The sequence below is a fragment of the Cavia porcellus genome, unplaced genomic scaffold (genome assembly GCF_034190915.1).
Source record: "Cavia porcellus strain 051 isolate PalLab524CR breed Dunkin Hartley unplaced genomic scaffold, mCavPor4.1 scaffold_21, whole genome shotgun sequence".
Classification (NCBI taxonomy): Eukaryota; Metazoa; Chordata; class Mammalia; order Rodentia; family Caviidae; genus Cavia; species Cavia porcellus.
This window is the reverse complement of record NW_026947504.1, coordinates 27,820,263-27,832,743: the sequence shown is the minus strand read 5'-3', so window position 1 is coordinate 27,832,743 and position 12,481 is coordinate 27,820,263. Positions and strand designations below refer to the sequence as shown.

Here is a 12,481-nt window from a genome sequence, read left to right as displayed (position 1 = left end):
CCTTGCACCTGAACTTCTCCAGAGAACTGGAGCAGGTCTTCCATAGACGGTCAGCCCTGACGTTGGCTTGAGGAGTGGGTAACACAGGAAGGACGGTCCACACTGAGTTTGTGCTGCTGTGTTCTCTTTTTCATGGTGCCTTCCTCATGCTATAGGGTGCACGTTTTTTTCCTACTTTTCCTCTGCCCAAACTCACTCTGCAGATCCTATTTCTTTTCCTACATTTAATAAAACTTCATTACCATTTGTTCTCATCTTGACTAATTTTTTGCTCAGGACACAAAGAATCTATAAACCACCTCCAGAAGGAGACTCCAGAACCCCAAAACCTAGTAACACTAGGGAAAAAGCCTGAGATAGAGTTTGGTGACCAGTGTATTGATGGGAACTAAAATAAGAACAGATACTAAACTAAGTTTAAGACCATAATGAGGTTCCTCAGCAATAGGGCATGTGGCCTCCTCTTTACGAAAGGGAGGTACAGCCCCTCCCTACTAAGCTCTTGAATTTTGAAGAATTTAATTGTCAAATAACCAGTTTATTTCCCCCTTAAAACTCCCAGTTTTCTATAAACTCTACATGCTGTGTAACTGGAGTAGAGAGCCTTGGCTCCAATTGGTTGTTTTAAATTCATGGAGTGGGCGGGGCATGTTGGTGCAAGCAGGATGGCCATGAGTTGAAGGCCACTTCCCAGATTCCCCTTTTGTAGAAACCAGGAACGTTTTTTATTTTTCTTCCTATTTCCAATAAAAGCTCTAGCTTCCTCCTTTTGGTTCATGACTTCATTCCTCAGCGTTGTGAGGACATGAGCTCATTTTGGACAGAATTGACTTTTTGACAGTGCTTCATTCCATAAAGTGGGGCAAATGTTCCAGTGGGCTGACTAGAGGAGTTTGACTTTATAAACAAAGAAGGTCTGAGAAAAGCAGAAACAAAGAACACAGAGAGTATTGGTTGTTTCAGTTTCTTTCTCTGTAATTGTAGTTGGCCAGAAAAACAGAAAAATTAAAAGATCACAGATGGGTTAAAGTGAAGTTGTTTCAGGTCACTTTTTGGGGGGTGAGTATTAATTATGGTAGAAAGGATTTTATTCCCCTGCTAGCATGAGTTGTTTTGTCTGGAAATTCACCTGTCATCGCTTGCTCCTGGTTTCTCCAAAGTTAGGTAAGAACCAGATTTACATTTAGTGAGGTGAAACTTCAGCAACAGTGACACCATCTTGATGTTTTATTTGGTTTGTGGGGGCCCAGTGCAGGAGCTTTATCCAAAGTGATGCCCTCCTATTTTTCATTTAACAAGATTTAGTTGGATGTACTCTATGTTCTCTTGTAGCTTCCATGATGGTTCAGATGCTAGAGGACATAGGTTTATGCTAGAACACACTGCACAATGCAAGCAGACCACTAAAAAAGCTCATAGTAGCCGCCAAGTTAACAGTTGATGTCTTTTGCAGCCCCCATTCTTCAGGTTGATGTCAAATCAAGGTCATCCCATCAAGTACTTGATTGATCTTGCTCTAGAGGAATTAAAGATAGCACTTTCTGGTTGGCCCCAGATACAGAGCACGGAAACTTTGCCTGGGCATGTGTCCTAGATCTCCATGATGGGCAGGTCATACTCACTTGCCTAGATGTCTGGCCACATCCTAATCTCCTGCCTCAGTTGTGTTGGGTGTTGTTAACTAAAGTTCCTAATTTTCTTTGGTCCTAATGGTAATATCCTCTGGACTAAGCCTTGCTTTTCATAAACACTGCCTCATTTTTACAATTACCATTTTTCCACTCCTCTAATGGTGAGAACACCTTTCTTCTCTCTACAGAACTCAAACAAGAATGATTTACTTTGGGTAAAACCTCACACAAAAGGGTAATGAGTGAGAGGGAAGAGGCTGGTCAGGAAGACTGGCTTTGAAATAATGTGCTGTGGTGATTTTCTCTTTAAAAGATATATTCGGTTCTCTGGCTTCTGACTAATCAATTAATTTAGAGCATTTGGGGCACTGCCCATACCCTGATACCTTGATTTTTTTTTTAAAATTTTGAGACAGTGCCTCACAGTACAATCCAGGAGGTCTCTGGATTGTCATCCTCCTGCCTCTGTCACTGGGATTATAGATCTGTACCAACATGACTCTTCTTATGGCCCTGGTAAAAAGGGCTTTTCTGTTTCTGTCCATGATTCCTCAGAAACTCTTTTGTGCTGTGTGTATGTCCTACTCAGCAGTCACTTTTAATACCTAATTCTGAGCCAGATTTTTTGTACACAGCAAAACAGAACACTTCATGGATTTGGGTGTCATCACCGTTGTGCAGGGACTATGCTAGGCTTCTTTGTATTGTTCCAATTTTAGTATATGTGTAGCTAAATCAAGTGCTCAGAACCAAAATTTATGGATAACTAATTTTCTCTACAAGAATTCTGGGCTGAAAATATTTAAGACTTTGCCTTTGGACTGTAAATACTTTAAAATTCACGTGCTTTTGATGTCTGAGGTCTTGTAAAAGTATGAGAAGTTGAGCGAGGTGGCATGCTTCTGCAGTCTCAGCTTCTTTGAAGACTAAAGAAGGAGGACTGGTTGGCCCAGGAGTTCAAGGCCACCCTAAATGATACAACAAAATATTTTGTGTGCATGTAGCCTTCACACTGAGCTGCATTCCAGTGCTTTTTACTTTCATTTTGAGCCCGGGTCTCACTAAGTCATTGCATTGCCTAGGCTGGCCTCTAACTTTCGATCTTTCTGCCTCAGCCTCACAGGGGTTATAAGTGTGCACCACCAAGCCATGCTTTAAGATTTTTTCTTAAAAAAAACAGTCTTAGGGACCAAACATTGAGAAAATCATAAGAAACTGTTTAAAGATAACTAGCTTGCCTACTCTTTGTGACCCTGTGGAAGTAGTAGGGACCCTGGAGTCTTGCAAATTCATACTGTTGAATTCGGAAGCTGAGGGGCTCATAACAGGGCCAACACTTCATCCTGTGTCTGGCTAAATCTAAAAATGTATAAAACTCCCAGGCTGAACCAGGTGTGCAGTGGCATTCTGGGAGACTGAAGCAGGAGAACTGCAAGTGCAAGCCTAGCCTGGGCAACTTAGTGAGATCATGTCTTAAAAAAGAGGGGTGCTGGGAGTGTAGACCAGTGTGAAGGCCTTGGGTTCAGTCTCCAGTACTACAAACAAACAAACAAACACACAAGCCAAAACAAAAACCCTTCTGGGCAAGGGCTAGGTTCAGTGGTGGAATGCTTCCCTACCATGCACACGTTCTGGACTCCATCCTCATAACTCAAAAACAAACCAACATTAGATACAAACAAAAGCAACCAAAAATTCCCAGACCTAAGGAGTTGGAGTTAAATGTACAAGAATTCAACAGATTTACCAATATTTTGCATTTTGGGGTAAGGAGCTGTAGAAAGTATGGTGAATGGGTACACAGGTACGGCTGGAGAGATGTGATAACTCCCAATGTCTATAGCACAATAAGGTAAACCATGGTTGACAACAGATAGATTTCAATGTAACCAACGGAGAGGATTTTGAATGTTTCTGCCAAAGAAACGATACATTTGGGTGATTAGTGTTCTGTGAGCTCTGTACCCCATAAGTGTGCACACTCATGTGTGATATGTAAACAGCCACCTCCAGCCCTTACGTGATGGAGGATAAAGTTAGTTATTCTTTGTGATACACTGCAGAGTACCAGTGATGTAACACACTGGATGATCAATGCTTGAGTTGAGAGGAAGCAGGCAATGGTGCAAGGGAGGGAATTTCTGTGGAGTCCTTCAGGAAACAGGCCCAGGAAGGCCCTGCAGTGGCGTGGTCCAGTGTGTCAACACCCTTCCCAGGGAAGAAAGAGAGAGTGGGGGTGTTCTTTCATGATGATGCCATCGTCAGCCATTGTGCTCCAGGCTTGGTGGCTCAAACTCATTGGCATGGCAAGGGGTGAGGAAATGGGGAGACGGAGTTCCTGGTTAAATGCTTTCTTTCCTTGCCTTGCTTTGCTTTCCTTTTTTTCTGTTTCTTTCTCTTTCTCTTTCTTTCTTCTTTATTTTTTCTCCTTCCTTCCTTCCTTCCTTCCTTCCTTCCTTTCTTTCTTTCTTTTTTTTTTTTGAGACAAGGTTTTGCTGTGTAGCTCAGGCTGGCCTTAAACTCACTATGTAGCTCAGGCTGGCCTCAAATTCATGACAACGCTCTTGCTCAGCCTCCCAAGTGCTGGGATTAAAGGCTTGTGCCACCACATTTGGCTAGTTAGATGCTTTCTGCAAACAGCTGTGCATTTTAGATGGGAGCAGGCTCTGTAGAGGCTATGCCAGGGAGCTATTAGTCTGGACAGTGTAGTATGTTCATTTTTCTAAAAAGAAATCAATTATAGTCCTCTCTCTCAAATGAGCCTGGGTACCCTAAAAGATACTGGTTTAAATCTAGGGCTATTGCTTCAAAATATTTTCACTGGTCACTGCCTTGCCTGAGGACACCCAGAATCTACTGCTGCACAAAGGATACCATCCTTGGCTTTGTGCTTAATTCTTCAGGCAATGTCACTTTTATTCTCTGTTCAAGGTGGTTGTGATGGATTTACAACTGGTGGTCAGCTTGTAACATCCAGCTGAACTGAACCAGCATGGTGCTATGTGTGGACCATCTACCAGGGAATTGTTGCAAACAATATAAAAAAGAAGAAATAAAGAGGAAGAGGTGGTATTGTTGGTTTTCATGAAGGAGCTGGTTGAGCTTCTTTCCTGATAAGAACTCGGCTGTTAGCATTGGAGGAGCTTGGGACCTTGTCCCTGAGAATTGCTGTGGTTCACTTTGGGAGAGTTCTGATCCTTACTTTGAGTGAAGTGGATTCATAAACAATACAGGAATCCAATCAGCCAAACTGATAAATTTGGGATTTAATTAGCCGAGCTCAGCGACCACTTGCGTGGACCCATTTCAGAGTCTTACCGAGTGGCCCTGAATTGGAAAATTACAAAGCTTTTAAGCAGAGAACCACAAAAAGACATCCTGTTGGAAACAGTTTAGATGGAATATTACGTTAATTTTTGGTTGACACCTGTATCCTGCTTCCTTCATTGACCAGGTTAATTTTTCTCCTGTGGGTATAGCTCACTCTGCTTTTCTCATGGGATTTATACCCTGAGTAATTTTCCATTTTCCTGGGTCAAGTACAGGGCATTGGTTAAATGCAGGGCTCAATATGGCGTCAGTTATGCCAAGCCACAACATTCCCCACTGGTTTTAGTACATGAATCAAACCCTTGATTCCTGAGACTTTTTCTAAAAGTCATCTTTTTTAACCTATAATTTGCAAATCCTAGTATTGGGAACATATAACCATTAATTTATTGGACTTGGCTTTGGATATAATGCATTAAACAGTTTATTGTACAGGGGCCAATAGTAATGGCCAGCAAAATCAGGGGTCCTCCCAGAGCTGAGAGCAGGGTGGTCAGCCATGGGGTGGTGGAGAACAAATTTTTATATCAACTCTGTTGATGACGTCTCTCATTTTTCCTATCAGCTAGGCACATTCTGAGCTGATTAAGACTCTGCTTAATAACTCCTGAATGGTTGGTGTAAAACCAATAAGATTTACCAAAGGCTAGGTGTAGACCTCGCTGTTTTAAGAATAGGAGGTCTAGTTCTCACTGGTTCTGAAAGACCATCTCAGCCAGGGAATTTAGAGATTCCTCCAAGGTACTCGAGTGACCCGCTGAGCTAAAGTTCCTGACCCTAAAGCTTGGGCCCACATTACCTCAGTATCAGTAGTCAGCGCTACTCCTGCCACTCGAGTACCTTGGTAGAGGTAACTGCTCCTGTCTGTGAAAAGCATGGCTTCAGGCTGGGCAAGTGGGCCATTTGTCAGGTCAGCTCACAGGCTTGAAACCAAGTCAATAATGTCCATACAATTATGTATCGGCATTGAGGGGTCATCATCAGGCAGGAGAGTCGCTGGATTGGGGCAGAGGTAGACAGGAACTTGATGTGGTCAATATAGGGCTTGGTACTGGACAATGTGAACATTGGAAACCATCTATCAGAAGGCGACTGCATTAGTGTCTCCACAGCATGTGAGGCCACTAATTGGAATCTCTGGCCAAAAGTTAACTTAGTGGCTTCCCTGGTGAGTATTGTGGTGGCTGCAATTGTCCATAGGCAATTTGGCCACCCTGAAGCCATGGGGTCTAATCACTGGAAAGATAGGCAACAGGCCTCTTCCAGGGTCCTAGGAACTGGGTTAAGACCCCTTTTGCTATTCCATGACTCTCGGCCACATGCAATTGGAGAGGTTTGGCTACGTCAGGAGAGCAAGGGCTGGAGCATTTACAAGAGCTTGTTTTAAATCGGTGAAAGCTTGTTCCTCTAACTCAGCCCAGGTTAAAGGTCCAGATGGATCTTTTTGTCTGTTGAAGACCTTTTCAGCAATCTCTACTAACTCTGAGAGTATCTTACCTTTGAATCTTTCTAGCCTTTGAAGCTTTTTTGTAATACCTGGGGCCCACTGGGAGACAAAGGTGATATTTAGGGCCTGTCAATTCTCAGGCACCTCTGGATATATGTCTCTAGGAGACGCTCCAACAATATGAATAGAGCCTTGTCAGGCCCCCAACTTACCTCTGTTTAGACAGATTAGTTGGCTGCCAAGCAGCTGCTTTTAAAGTATCCAAATTAGTCTGTTGAAACCGTAGGAGAGCCTTCTTACCTTGGATCTGGAGAAGCTGCTGGCAGGCATTTCATGGGGAGGAAGTTGGGGTAGGCGGTCCTGGAGTAGAAGCCCAGAGAAGGGATGCTGCAACCGGCTGGGCTTGTGTCCACTTCCTAGCTCTGGAGGGGAAGAGAGGTGCTATTCATACTGGCTTCTGGATATGAACTTGGTTGTTTCCATCGGAGGAGCTCAGGACCTTGTTGTCACTGAGGATGGCTATACCTTTTACGGGAGCTCTGGTCCTTACTTTGAACATGACTTCCTGAAACCAGTGCAGATCCCTTAGCCTACTGACATGGATCCTTCACCACACTGGTACAGACTTTGTAGTTTCACTGCTGACCTTTGGGCCTTCCCAGTGCAGATCTGTGAAACAGACTAGCATGAATCATTGTCGTGGGCTCCAGGTCTTCAGCTAGATGCATTCAGGATGTTGCCATGGGATTCAGGCCCTCAGCTGAATTTTTTGGGGGTTTTAGTATGTGGACAGATTTCCTACCTGAGTTTGACTCTTTGAGTGACTATTATAAAATAATTCTAAAATTATGTGCCTTGCATTAAATTGTTTTCCCTGCAAACCCTGTCTACAACACTGGTCTCCTGTGCCTTCTCTGTTAACTGTCGGGATGTGACCCAGCTCTCCAAGGATGTCTATCTACTCCTGTCGTGCCTTACCACTGCACTTCAAGTTCTTGAACCCAATCTTGCTTCTCAACAGTAAGATTCGCATGTCCATCCGGTAACTGCATGCCTAGTTTGTTGTCTTTTGGTGGGGTGCAGGTTCCTGTATCAAGCAGAACTTGCTTGAGGCCCCTGTATGCATGCTCTGCTCTCTGGCCTGCCTGTGGCCCACACTGCATGTCTCAAGCTGTGTGCTGCTCAAGTCCGACTGCAGAGGTGCTGCCTGGTGTCCAGCTCAGACAGGTACCTGCAGGCTGTGCACACAGGCCTCTGAGAACAGAACGAGGGGTCTGCATGTTGAACTTTTCAGTCATAGCTGAGAGTGATCTCCCTTGAACCCCACACCACCCGGCAGTTGAAACAAACTTGATGGTTACGTATTGGAAACCAAAACAAGCTGCTACCTGTGCAGTCTGGATTTATCACTGGCATTTTTACAGGATGTGCCTTCATACATGTTACCTCCAGTTAAACTTTACTTTTTCCTTTTTAAAAATTATTTATTTTGGTCCTGGGGATTGATCTCAGGGCCTTCACATTGAACTACATCCCTAGATGTAGATGTAGGTTTTTTTTTTTTTTTTTTTTAGCAGACTTTTTTTTTTTTTTTAAAAAAAAGGTTATTTGGCTTGAATTTGAAAACTTCCTGCCTCAGTCTCACAGAGTGCTGGCATTGTAGGCATGTGACACTAAGCCCTGGTGTCAGTTAAACTTTGGTTAGTCCAGGACTATGGTTATAGACTGAATCATCTGTTGTCCCCTAAAGTTGCAGCTGAAGCATTGATCTTGCCTCCAGTTCAGGTGTGCGTGGAGCTACTGGCAACCCGTTCTGTTCTGGCCACAGAGACACAGGAAGCGCCTGATATGTGACCTACAATTGTGGTTGGGTTATGTGCTGATGAGGTTCACAGCCTGTTGTCATTTTAGGGTGTGCTCCTTTGCCTTACACAGCATTGTGTACTGTGGACCTCACGCCCTGTTTCTGGCTCTCTCATGTTTTCCAGGCCTTCTAGGGGGACTGGGACGGCCTAGAGCAGCGTGAGGCACTGGAGTGTGTTAGCCTGATGGCAGAAACGCTGAATACCGCACTTTCAGAGCCCTCAGTGATGCTGGAGGAAGCTGAGGCTTCCTTGAGGTCTGGAAGTATCCAGACAGACTGGTAGGTGGGAGAAGCAGAAATCTGGGTCTGAGTCTTCTGATTTGAGATCTTGTATTTTTTTTTTTTTTCTGTTTTTCCATTTGACCTCCTATGAAAAAATTCTAAGTTTCAGTACTAGAACCTTTGCAAGTGGAGACCAAGGGGCTGGAAAAGAAAGAGTGATTCATTAGACTCGGTTTTAATTTTGAGTCTGTAACTGACTTCACTGAAAACACATTCTAGAGAATTAGTTACTCCTTAATATGACAAGTGAATCAAATGTGCAGAATTGTGGAATAAAGGCTGTTGCTTCTCTGTAGTAACATTTGTTGTTAGAAGTTTTGTTTTCTCCTTAATACATTTTGATGTGTGTGTGTGTGTGTGTGTGTGTGTGTGTGTGTGTGCATGTGTGCTTGTGTATGGCTGTGTGTCTGGGCATGTGTGTGTGTGTGTGTGTGTGTGTGTGTGTGTGTGTATCCAATCCAGGGTCTCAAGCATACCAGGGACTCTACCTGGGTTATAACCCCTACACTGTGTCTCTATTTTCAAGACAAGGAAGAACCCACTTCGAAAACCCTTTGTTTCTGAAGCACTTGACCCAGTTTCCCCAGGCTTTGGCAGCTTCTACTGTGTGCTGTAGTATGGTGACCTCTCAGTGAGCAGGAGAGTGAGATGACAGGCAGTGTGTCTCACAGCAGCCACAGCAGGAAACACTCACAGCTGCTGTCATCCAGGTCAGCTTTGCTCCTCATTCAGATGTGGCAATGTCACCCAATGCTGCCCAGGCCTGTGTTCTTCTGAGTGCAGGGAGACCAAAGCCTCTCCCCGTCGAAGAACTTTTATGTCCAAAATGTTTCAAAAACCAAATATTTCGATAGTCTGCAGTGTTCCTTCTGCTTCTGCAAACAGGCTTGTACCAGAGGTACCAGCTGTACCCGCCTACTTCCGTTTCCGGTTTGTTTCATGTTTGTGAAGTTCCGCTCCCTCATAGAAGACCCCTGCTACCTGATAAATGGTATGAAAGTAACTTCCTATGCCAGCTCGGGGCTGGAGCTTTGTTCCTCTGAGCCAAATGGAGTAATAAAGTTTGGTTCCCTCCACTTCTCTAAGTTCTTAAGCTGCTGTTTCTTTGCCCCCAGTAAACCTAAAACTGCTGTAACAGTCCACATCTCTTGCCGGGAAAATCCACTCTGAGTTCCTCCTGGGGTGAGCAGGCCCTGCAGCCCCAACCACTCCTGACCCATTTCACCTCAGGCCCCACTGCTCCTGCTTATGACCTTTCTTTAGGCCTGTGTTGTGGTCGCTTTCTCAGGTGTCTTTGATGGTCAGATCTGTGATCTGCATTCTTGAAAAAATAGCTCTGCTTCTAGGAATCCACATTGGGCTCTGACCAGAGGTATGATGGCCTGTCATAAGTAGCACTATTTGGTCACATCCTCTCACTCACCAGGTGATGACTCTGAATGGGGAAGTTGTGGGATCTGTTCCCCCAGCACCGGTCCAGGTCCTGGACCCAGTGGGCTCCAACAGCGTGTGTGTAACTTGACCAAGCAGAGGGAAAAGTCAGTGAGCTGTTACAGGGGGATTTCTTGAGCATTTGGGGTAGCAACAGCATTGATTATTTATCCAGCTCTTTCAGAATTGAAGATTCCAGAATTGATAAGAATTGAAAAGCTGAGATTTTAAAAAGCAGTCAAATTCTGGGTGTTTGTACCCTTAAATACATAGATAGAAAATGAGGCCGTGAGTGAAGGTACGTGAGGGAAAGCTCTTATTTACCAAGATGTCCTTGGATTCCCCAAACTTGTCACACCCTTTCTTCCCTGGCCTCCTCACTTAGGAAATTCCTTGAAATTCTACAACTAAGAAGCTCGGAGCTGAAAGTCATGGTGTATATGAATAATCCCAGCACTCTGGATCCTCAGCTTCCACAGGCCCACAGTGTCACCCCTGTTTATGCTTAGCCACTCTGGGACTCATCCATACTAGACCACAATCCCTGAACCTGCTTCATCTTCCTGGTCGAGGCCCAGTTCCCATCATTTCCTCTATCCAGACACCTCCATCTCTGGTTTGGAGTTCTGAATCGGTTCAGCTTCAGTGTCAAGTTGTCCACAAAGCCCTTCCAGGACCCTTTTGAGCTCTGCCTCTCCTGTGTTTCTACCACCCTTCCTGTGCTTCAGGAAAAAAACCAACCAATCAATCAACCAACAAACAATTGCCTCAGCTGCTGAGATTCTGTCTGCTATATTTGTGTTAGTCTAAAGAGGGCAGACCTGGTGTTAGGAGGATGCCTTCTGTGTATATATATTTATACATAGTAAGGTCTGAATAGAAATGGATTCTTATGGACAGACACAGTGGGGATAGCTGACATTGACTGGCATAATCTTTGTTCTGAGAGCTTAATTATATACCCATAGAGCCTTCTTCCAGGCCTGTGAAATGGGCCTTGCCACCCTGTGCACTTAGCTGTGCAAAAACTGAAGATAAGAGGTTGAAAAACTTGTCCCAGGTTATGAACTGGTAAGGTGAACTTAATGTGCTGGCTTCCTCAAGTCCCTGTTTGGGTGCGGCCCTGGAGCTCCCTGTTGTGGTGTCTTTGCACCTGTTTGGTGAGCTGGAGACCCAGCATTGGCAGTGATGGAAGCCTGGCCCAGACATTCAATTTCTGAGTGGATGCCTATACTCAAAGGATGCTGGTCTATGAGTTTTCTGATTGTTAGCTGGGCCAGTAGTTGACTTAGGTCCTGTAAGAGATGGCCCTGGGCTCAGGTCTGATGGACACGTCTCCCCTGCAGTGAGCAAGCTCTTCCTAGGAGAATACTACAGACTCGTGGACATTGCCCCCTAAGGACTGACTGTTGGCTAACGTACCCCACAACTGCAGCTTACTTCTGGGCTTTGATTTCTCCTGAACCTTGTGTCCATCCATGTATGAAGACAAATGTGGTCACTCAGGCCAGTGGTGTCCACCCTAGAGCCTGCAGGGCAGCACTTTGAACATGAAGGGAGCTGCCTGGAAGCCCAGGGAAGAGGAGAACCAGTATCCTCAGGCTCTTTTTCTACTTGGAGTTGAGGTAACTGTCTTGTCCTGCCCAGGACTTGGTGCTACTGATGGGACAGGATTATATTCCTACACAGAACTGTGATGACATTTCTGAGAAGGTCAAATCAGCCAGAAAAGCCAGAGTTCCTCCTGCCTCCTCCTATGGTCTCCAGGGAGGACCCAATACCCCTTTTCCCTTGCTCAGTGGTGCTGACATGGAGCTCTGAATGGAGAGGGAGTCTTTGAGAACACAGCCCAGGGCCATGCTGCTCCAGCCAGGGCCACATCACAGAGTGAACTGCTGACACCTGCTGGTGGCTCACAGGCTTCAGGGTGCCTTCTTCCTTCTGCAGGCTCCTCTTTGCAGTAGAGGCTGTTCTGGTCCTTCTGGCTACTACTATGCATGTGTCTCTCACTCTTCCCAGTAGCCTGAGAAGCTCTTTACTTCCCTCCTCTCACAAGCATCCTCTGTCCACACCTGAAGGTGGCTAGCCAGGCATCCCTTGATGCTGTCCCTAAGGACTCTGGCTGCAGCATGTCCCTCTTCTCTGAGCTCCTCCCTCCATTCTAGTTCATCCATCAGGTTGGTCCTCCATTCTGCACTGTTATGTGTGCTGTCCCTCAAGGGCTGCTGTGGCCTCCTTATGTGACTGTGTGACCTCTGGTTAGAGCCCTATGCCAGCTGCATTCACAAAGCATTTATGGGTCATTTAATATCCTGTACTTATAAAACAGTGAGCCCAGAGGGGTGTGTGTGTGTGTGTGTGTGTGTGTGTGTGTGTGTGTGTGTGTGTGATGAGGGTCTGGGAGTGAGTGCACACTGTTCTGAGGAGCTCTTTTTAGGAGGAGACTCCATATGGCACAAGGGACTGGTAGGAACTGCATGTAGGTGGGGATCAAGG

The 12,481-nt window shown here is 45.2% G+C and overlaps 1 long non-coding RNA gene and 1 other non-coding gene across 2 annotated transcripts in view; one reads left to right on the top strand and one right to left on the bottom strand.

The window, feature by feature from the left end:
• LOC134472035 (uncharacterized) overlaps nucleotides 1–8,853 on the top strand; it is a 48,015-nt gene extending 39,162 nt beyond the window's left edge. The window contains exons 2-3 of the long non-coding RNA XR_010041859.1: nucleotides 7,349–7,428; nucleotides 8,397–8,853. This is a non-coding gene — a long non-coding RNA (uncharacterized LOC134472035). The remainder of the gene's footprint in view (nucleotides 1–7,348; nucleotides 7,429–8,396) is intronic.
• Nucleotides 2,265–2,376, bottom strand: LOC111753789 (U6 spliceosomal RNA). Its single transcript, XR_002788574.1, has one exon. It is a non-coding gene; the product is annotated as a U6 spliceosomal RNA (small nuclear RNA).
• Nucleotides 8,854–12,481: the final 3,628 nt, after the last annotated feature.